This window comes from Oryctolagus cuniculus, chromosome 4, assembly GCF_051225735.1.
Source record: "Oryctolagus cuniculus isolate XC-2025 breed Fujian yellow rabbit chromosome 4, ASM5122573v1, whole genome shotgun sequence".
Taxonomy (NCBI): Eukaryota; Metazoa; Chordata; class Mammalia; order Lagomorpha; family Leporidae; genus Oryctolagus; species Oryctolagus cuniculus.
Window position 1 is genome coordinate 83,299,552 of NC_142870.1, and position 8,995 is coordinate 83,308,546.

Here is an 8,995-nt window from a genome sequence, read left to right on the forward strand (position 1 = left end):
TGAGGAACTGGCTTGTGCATTTGTGGGGGCTGCCTGGCTAGACAAGTCTGAAGTGTGGGTCAGCCATCAGGAAGGTCAGGCTGCAGGCCACAGTGGGGTGCACCAAGGGCCTTCAACAGATCAGGTCAGGTCCACACAAATCCAGGATGATCTCCCTTCAGGTCAGCTGAGGATGGATTTTTTCTCAACTTCACAGCAATACTTAGATCAGCCTTTGAATGAATAGGTCTGTGGCCTAGCCAAGCTGATAAAGGAAATTGACCATCACACCCTACCTAAGTAATTTGGTGTGTGTCACTGTTTGAACTTTATTTTTTGTTGTTGTTTTTAAGATTTTATTTATTTGAAAGGCAGAATCAGATAGAAGGAGAGAAGAGAGAGAGAGATCTGTCTGCTGATTTGCTCCCCAAATGGCCACAACAGCTGTGCCTGGGCCAGGCTGAAGCCGGGAGCTTCTTCTGTGTCTCTCACGTGGGTGCAGGGGCCCAAGCACTTGGGTCATCCTCCAATACTTTCCCAGGCCACTAGCAGGGAGCTGGATTGGAAGTGGAGCAGTGAGGACTTGTATTAGCACCCATATGGGATGCAGGCACCGCAGGCATAGACTTAACCTATTATACAACATTGCTGCCCCCTGTGTTTGAACTTTAGATCACTTGGTAAGCCTTCATGTAACTCATTGATTGCTTGCTTATTTAATTTAACATTGTCTTAAATTAACACCAAGTTGTTTAATTTAATTTGACATTCTGTTAAGTTAACATCAGGTTGTTACTTGCAGCTGTAGTTCCTTTTGATTGCTATATGGCATTGCTATATGGGTTAACATTACTGAAACCTTTTTATCCCTCTGACTGGTTTTCTCAGCTAGGTTAGCGTAGTTCTTCCCCCTCCCCCCCTTCCTAACAATGCTGGTATAAACATCTTATATAAGAGTTCCCAGATGTGTATACCTAGAAGTAGAACTGCTGAGTCATGGAGTACGCACACTTAGCATCACTGAGCGGTGCCCAGTTGTTTCCAGAGGCTCCTGCCAGCTGCTGCGAATTGCAGTGCCCACGGCTTCACACGCTCATTTGTACTGGGGGTTGTCTGACATGTTGATTTTGTGTCTCTTGTGAGCACTAATATGAATTTCTCTGATTACTAATGAGGCTGAAACTTTTTCAAATGTGGGAATATATTTGTTTCCTCTTTGGAATTCCTTTTTTATTTTAAAAAAGATTTATTTATTTATTTGAAAGGCAGAGTTACAGAGAGGAAGAGGCAGAGGCAGAGAGAGAGAGAGAGACAGATGGGGGTGGGGTGAGAAGAGAGGTCTTCCATCCATAGATTCAGTCCCCAAATGGCCGAAAGGGCCGGAGCTGGTCCTCTCCAAAGCCAGGAGCTTCTTTTGAGTCTCCCACGTGAGTGCAGGGGCTCAAGGACCTGGGCCATCTTCTACTGCTCTCCCAGGCCATGGCAGAGAGCTGGATGGGAATTGCACAGCCGGGTGGTGAGTCAGCACCCATTTGGGATGCCAGCACTGTAGCGGTGGCCCCTGTGGTGTTCCTTTACTTAGGAATTCCTCATTGCATGGCAAATATATTTTTCCTGTTTGTGTTTTGTATTCCTAACTCATTTCTGTTCCGAACACTGGCTTTTGTGGTTTTGTTCCTTGATCATTCTCACTAGAATTTTGTTGATTTTGTTGGTATTTTCAAAATACCAACTGTGGCTTTATTCTTTTTAGTTGGTTTCTTTTCTCATTTTTTTCTTCCTTTTAGTTTTTGGGAATTTTTTTTTTTTAGATTTATTTATTTGAAAGAGTTACAGAAAGTCAGAGGCAGAGAGAGAGAGAGAGAGAGGTCTTCCATCTGCTGGTTCACACCCAAAATGGCTGGAATGGTAGAAGCTATGCCTATCTGAAACCAGGAGCCAGGAACTTCCTCTGGTCTCCCATGTGGGTGCAGGGACCCAAAGACTTGGGCCATCTTCCATTGCTTCCCCAGGCCATAGCAGAGAGCTGGATCAGAAGTTGAGCAGCAGAGGCCGGCGCCGCGGCTCACTAGGCTAATCCTCTGCCTGAGGCGCCGGCACCCCGGGTTCTAGTCCCGGTTGGGGCGCCAGATTCTGTCCCAGCTGCTCCTCTTCCAGTCCAGCTCTCTGCTGTGGCCTGGGAGGGCAGTGGAGGATGGCCCAAGTGCTTGGGCCCTGCACCCACATGGGAGACCAGGAGGAAGCACCTGGCTCCTGGCTTTGGGTCAGTGTAGCGCCGGCCGCAGCACGCTGGCCGTGGCGGCCATTTGGGGGTGTGAACCAACAGAAAAAGGAAGACCGTTCTCTCTGTCTCTCTCACTGTCTAACTCTGCCTGTCAAAAACAAAACAAAACAAACAACAACAACAATTGAGCAGGAGGGACTTGAACTGGCACCTATATGGGATGCCGGCACTGCAGGTGGTGGCTTTACCTGCTACGCCACAACAGCGGCCCCAGTTTTTGGGAATTATTTTACTGCTTTTAAAAAAATCTATCAGAACTGGCATTGTGGCATAACGGGTTAAGCATACACCGGCAATGCCTGCATCTCTTACGGATGCTGGTTCCTAGCCACTCATGTGCGAGAAACTGGGTGAAGCCTCTGGCTCCTGGCTTTGGCCTAGCCCAGCCCTGGCCACTGGGGCCATTTGGGAAGTGAACCAGTGGATAAAAGATCTCTCTTTCTCTCTCTCTGTAACTTTGCCTTTCAAATAAATAAATCTTTAAAAATAAAAAATTTCAGGAGTCAGCACTGTGGCATAGCAGGTAAAGCTGACTCCCTGCAGTACTGGCACCTCCCCCCCCAATATGGGCACTGGTTCAAGTCCCTGCTGCCCCACTTCTGATTCAACTCTCTGTATGGCCTGAGAAAGCAGTGGAAAATGGCCCAAGTCCTTGGGCCCCTGTTCCCATGTGGAAGACCCGGAAGAAACTCCAGGCTCCTGGCTTTGGGTTGGCCCAGATCTGGCCATTGCAGCCATTTGCTGAGTGAACCAGCTGATGGAAAACTCTCTCTCTGCCTCTCTGTAACTCTACCTTTCAAATGAATAAATACATCTTTAAAAATAAAATAGTTAGAACTTAAAGATGCTGAAACTCTAACACAGTGAAAACTTTGGGATGCCAGCTCTTTGCTATGGCTTGGGATAGCAGTAGAAGATGGCCCAAGTCCTTGGGCCCCTGCGCCCGGAAGAAGCTCCTAGCTGTAGCTTCAGATGGGTGTAGCTCCTGCTGTTGCGGCCATCTGGAAAGTGAACCAGTGGATGGAAGACCTCTCTCTCTGTGTCCCTACCTCTCTCTGTAACTCTGTCTTTCAAATAAATAAAATAAATCTTAAAAAAAAAAAGTTGGGGTTCAATTAATACCATATTTAAAGAAAACTGTATAGATTTAAATACCTCTCATAAAAAACAGATGAGCTTCAAAATTAATGAACTATGTGTCTGTATCAAAGATTTGAAATTGGGCCAGCATTGTGGTGCAGTGGGTTATGCCTCCACTTGTGACAGTGGCATCCCATATCAGAGTGCTGCATAAAGCTATTGGCTCCTAACTTCAGCTTGGCCCAGTGCTGGCTGTTGCGACCATCTAGGTAGTGAACCAGTCTGGGGTGTGAACCAGTAGACGGAAGATCTCTCTGTCTTTTCCCCTCTCTCTCTGTAACTCTGTCAAATACTTCTTTAAATAAATAAACATTTTATTTGAAAAGTAGAGAGATAGATTGATCTTTACCTGCTGGTTCACTCCCTAAATGGCCCCCAAAGCCAGGGCTGGGCCAGGTTGAAGCCAGGAGCCAGGAACTTGGTCCAGGTCTCCCACATGAGTGGTGGGAACCCAACTACTTAAGGCATCTACACGTCACTACCTTCCAGGGGCTGCATTAGCAGGAAGCTGGGATTAGGAGCTAGAGCTTGGACCCAGACCCAAGCACCTGCTGTGGGATGTGGGCAGCATAACTGCTAAGTAAAAACCTGCCTATTTTTTTGTTCAAAGCCACATTTCTATTTATCCCTCAATGTAACAGAACACAGCCAGCCAGCCTCTGCAAGTAGCCAGGGGGCCAGTTCTTGGTACACATGTTTCCCAGGAGCATGGTACACAGAGCAACTGGAGTGACCCCCAGTCTCAGGTCAAAAGATGGTGCGGCAGGCAGAGCAGGCTCCCCAAGCTGTCTTCTCCTGGGAGGAGAGCGGCCAAGGTTGCAAGGCAGGAGGCTCGTGGCAGGAGTGTCCACACAGCACCTGGAAAATCCTCTGAAGGGTCCCAGGACCAGCTCCTCTGAAGTGTCTCCATCTCGGCTCTCCCTTCAGCCTGACCGCAGTTAGGTTCCAGAGGCGCAGGGAGAGGAACTGCTTCCGGTCAACAGTCAACGTCTCCTTACAGCGGTGGGGCAGAAGAGTTGGGTGTGGCAGCCATCAACCCGGGAAAGTGTGTGGTGGCTGCTCCTCCACCCTCTGTCAACACTTCCTGAAAAGGTGCTTAGAAGCAGCGGGTACAGCACAAGCTCACTGGGGTCCTTCCCGATTCTCTCTGCTCATCCCTCCTGCGCCCAGGCCATGAAACGCCAAGACTTCCGGAATCCAGAGCCGCTGTGTGTCAGCCGCCCTGGGGCCTGCACAGTAGAACATTCCTCCTCTCAGGCAGGCTGAGGCCCAGCAGAGCGCGACAAGAATGCAGGCCTGTGTCAGGTGGGGCTGCAACGCCTGCCTCTTAATGGTCTTTTTTTTGTAAACATTCCATGAGTACGTGAAAACACATAGAAAAAGCCTTTAAAAAGTTCAGACAGGGCCAGTATTGTGGTACAGTGAGTGAAGCTGCTGCCTGCAACACTGGCATCCCTTTTGGGTGCCAGCTCAAGTCTCAGCCACTCCACTTCCAATCCAGCTGCATGCCTGGGAAAGCAGCAGACGATGGCCTGAGGGCTTGGGTCCTGCACCTACATGGGAGACCCAAATGAAGTTCCTGGTTCCTGGATTCAGCCTGGCCCAGTCCTGGCTGTTGCAGCCATCTGGGGAGTCAACCAGTGGATGGAAGTTTTCTCTCTCTCTTTTTCTCTCTCTGTCTCTGTAACTCTTATTTTCAAATACACAAATTTTCTAAAAAAGCACATAGGCAATGTGTATTATGAAAATAACTGCATGTATTACAAATTTTTGGTACCAAAATAAAATTGTCTTGCAATAACATTTTTCATGAAATTTTTGAGGTATCCTCATATTCATATTCTGTATATACTGTGTATAGAATTTTATATATGTTCATCAGATTGCAATTGTTAATCATGATGATAATTTTTTATAACCATATTGATTTTCTACTTTTTTTTAAAGACTTGATTTTTTTGAAAGGTAGAGTCACAAAGAGAGAGAGAGAGAGAGAGGGAGAGGGAGAGGGGGAGAGAGAGAGAGAGAGAGATCTTCTATCCACTGATTCACTTCCTAAATGGCTGTAATGGCCAGAGCTGTGCCGATCCAAAGCCAGGAGTGAGGAGCTTCCTCCAGGTCTCCCATGCAGCTCCAGGGGCCCAAGCACTTGGGCCATCCTCTACTGCTTTCCTGGCTATAGCAGAGAGCTGGGTTAGAAAGGAGCAGCCAGGACATGAACCAGTGCCCATGTGGGATGCCTGTGCCACAGGCAGAGGCTCAACCTACTACACCACAGCACTGGCTCCTCTATTGATTATTTTATCAACCACAGAAATGTGTGCTGAGGGGCCTGCGCTGTGGTGTAGTGGGTAAAGCCACCACCTGCAGTACTGGCATCCCACATGAGTGCTGGTTTTAATCCCAGCTGCTCCACTTCCAATCCAGCTCTCCACTATGGCCAGGGAAAACAGTAGAAGATGGCCCAAGTCCTTGGGCCCCTGCACCCACTTGGGAGACCTGGAAGAAGTTCCTGGCTCCTGGCTCCTGGCTCCTGGCTCCTGGCTCCTGGCCTCGGATTGGTGCAGCTCTGGCTTTTGTAGCCAACTGGGGAGTGAACCAACGGATAGAAGACTCTCTCTCTGCCTCACTTTAGGGGCCAGCGCCGTGGCTTACTTGGTTAATCCTCCACGTGTGGTGCCGGCATCCCGTATGGGCGCTGGGTTCTAGTCCTGGTTGCTCCTCTTCCAGTCCAGCTCTCTGCTGTGGCCCGGGAGTGCAGTGGAGGATGGCCCAAGTGCTTGGGCCCTGCACCTGCATGGGAGACCAGGAGAAGCACCTGCCTCCTGGCTTCGGATCAGCGTGGTGCGCCGGCCGCAGCGCACTGGCCACAGCGGCCATTGGAGGGTGAACCAACGGCAAAAGGAAGACCTTTCTCTTTGTCTCTCTCTCTCACACTGTCCACTCTGCCTGTCAAAAAAAAAAAAAAAAAAAAGATTCATTTTCAATTAACTTTATACACAGAAGACCAACTCTATACTAAGTAAATATTTCAACAATTGTGCACATACACACAAACACACACACACACAAACTGGGAACAAGTTTTTTTTGTTTTTTGGGTTTTTTTTGGACAGGCAGAGTGGACAGTGAGAGAGAGACAGAGAGAAAGGTCTTCCTTTTCCGTTGGTTCACCCTCCAATGGCCGCCGCGGCCGGCGCACCGCGCTGATCCGAAGGCAGGAGCCAGGTGCTTTTCCTGGTCTCCCATGGGGTGCAGGGCCCAAGCACTTGGGCCATCCTCTACTGCACTCTCTGGCCACAGCAGAGAGCTGGCCTGGAAGAGGGGCAACCGGGACAGAATCCAGCGTCCCAACCGGGACTAGAACCCGGTGTGCTGGCACCGCAAGGCGGAGGATTAGCCTATTGAGCTGCAGCGCCGGCTTGGGAACAAGTTTTATAGTTAATTCTCATAACACAACTCATTGAGGACAGAGGTCCTGCATGGGAAGTACACAGTGATTCCTGCTGTTAATTTAACAATTAACACTCTTATGCATGACATCAGTGATCATCCGAGGCTCTTGACATGAATAGCCAAGGCTATGGAAGCCTTTTGAATCTACAGTCTCCATCAGTATTTAGACAAGGCCATAAGCAAAGTGGGAGTTCTCTCCTCCAGAGAAAAGTAGATCCTTCTTTGATGGCCACTTCTTTCCACTGGGGTCTCCGTCACAGAGATCCTTAATTAGTAGGACATTTTTTTTTACCACAGTGTCTTGGCTTTTCAAGCCTAAAATGCTCTCATGGGCTTTTCAGCCAGACTGGAATGCCTTAAGGGCTCATTCTTAGGTCAGAGTGTTATTTAAATTGATTGTCATTCTATGAGTCTGCTGTGTGGACTGCTTCCCATGTTGGAACATTCTCCCCTTTTTAATTCTATCTATTATTCTTACCAGACACTTGATCTTATTTATATGATCCCTTCAACACTTAATCATATCTATACGATCACCTTAACACTTAATAGGATCACTTTAACACTTAATAGGGCATTTTTACCATCTGGCTTAATGAGATTGGGGCCCCAATGGCAAGTTTTTAAACTGTATGCTTAAAAGTAAGTCCATTGGAATGTATGCAGAACTATACAACTTTTATTTATTTATTTATTTTTTCCTTGACAGGCAGAGTTAGACAGTGAGAGAGAGAGAGAGACAGAGAGAAAGGTCTTCCTTCCGTTGGTTCACTCCCCAAATGGCCGCTACGGCCAGCACGCTTCGCCAATCCGAAGCCAGGAGCCAGGTGCTTCCTCCTGGTCTCCCATGCGGGTGCAGGGCCCAAGGACCTGGGCCATCCTCCACTGCCCTCCTGGGCCACAGCAGAGAGCTGGACTGGAAGAAGAGCAACCGGGACAGAATCTGGCACCCCAACCGGGACTAGAACCCGGGGTGCTGGTGCTGCAGGCAAAGGATTAGCTGAGTGAGCCGCAGTGCCGGCCAGAACTATACAACTTTACAAACTTCCTCCTCTCTCTCTTATTCCCACTCTTATTTTTTACTGACATCTATTTTCTGTTGACTTTATACACATATACACTTAACTCTATGTTAAGTAAACAGTTCAACAAATAGTATGAAGAAGAAAGAAAAAACTGTTCTTCAACAGTTAAGACAAGGGCTGTTCAAGTCATTTCTTCTCAGAGTCAATTTCACATCTACAGATTTCCTTTTAGGTGCTCTATTAGTTATCACAGATCATGGAGTATGATGTTTTCCAGATTTCCTTTTTTACTGCTGTGTAGTATTCCATAAAATACATATCCCATAATTTCTTTATCCAGTCTTCATCTGACAGGCATTTAGGTTGATTCCATGTCTTAGATATTGTAAATTGAGCTGCGATAAACATAGAGGTGCAAATAACTCTTTTGTTTGCTGATTTCCTATTTTATTTTTTTGAAAAGAATTTGAAAGGGAGAAAGAAAGAGATATATCTTCCTCCACTGGTTCACTCCCCAAATGGCCTCAATGGCCCAAACTGGGCCAGGAGCCCAGAAATCCATCCAGGTCTCCCACATGGATGCAGGTGCCCACGCATTTGGGCCATCTTCCACTGTTTTCCCAGGCACACTAGCAGAGAGCTGGGTTAGATGTTGGGCAGCTGGAACTCAAACTGGCATCCACATGGGATGCTGGCATCACAGGCAGCAGCTTAACCTGCTGTGCCACAATACTGGTCCCTTGTCATATTTTCAAGTTCTCTTTTACTTATTAAATTACATCAAACATACTTATTTTATAAACTAGGTCTAATAATTCCCACATACAAAGTTTGGTCTTCCATCTTGCTCCTGCTGTCTTTCTCTCATAGTGCCCTGTTTGCTTGTAGATTTGGTGAATTATTTCCTTTGGAGGCAGCTCATTTTCTTTGTAACATTACCTGTGGGAATTCTTTTAGACCAGCAATGAAAGCAAATTTTTGAGTTCTACTGGGAAGGACTTATACCTGTCCCCGCTGGTACCTATGGGTATTACAAAGCCAAGACCTTTGTTTTTCATTTTGAGAGGCAGAGAGATGGAGAGAAAGAGAAATCCTCCATTAGCCAGTCCAC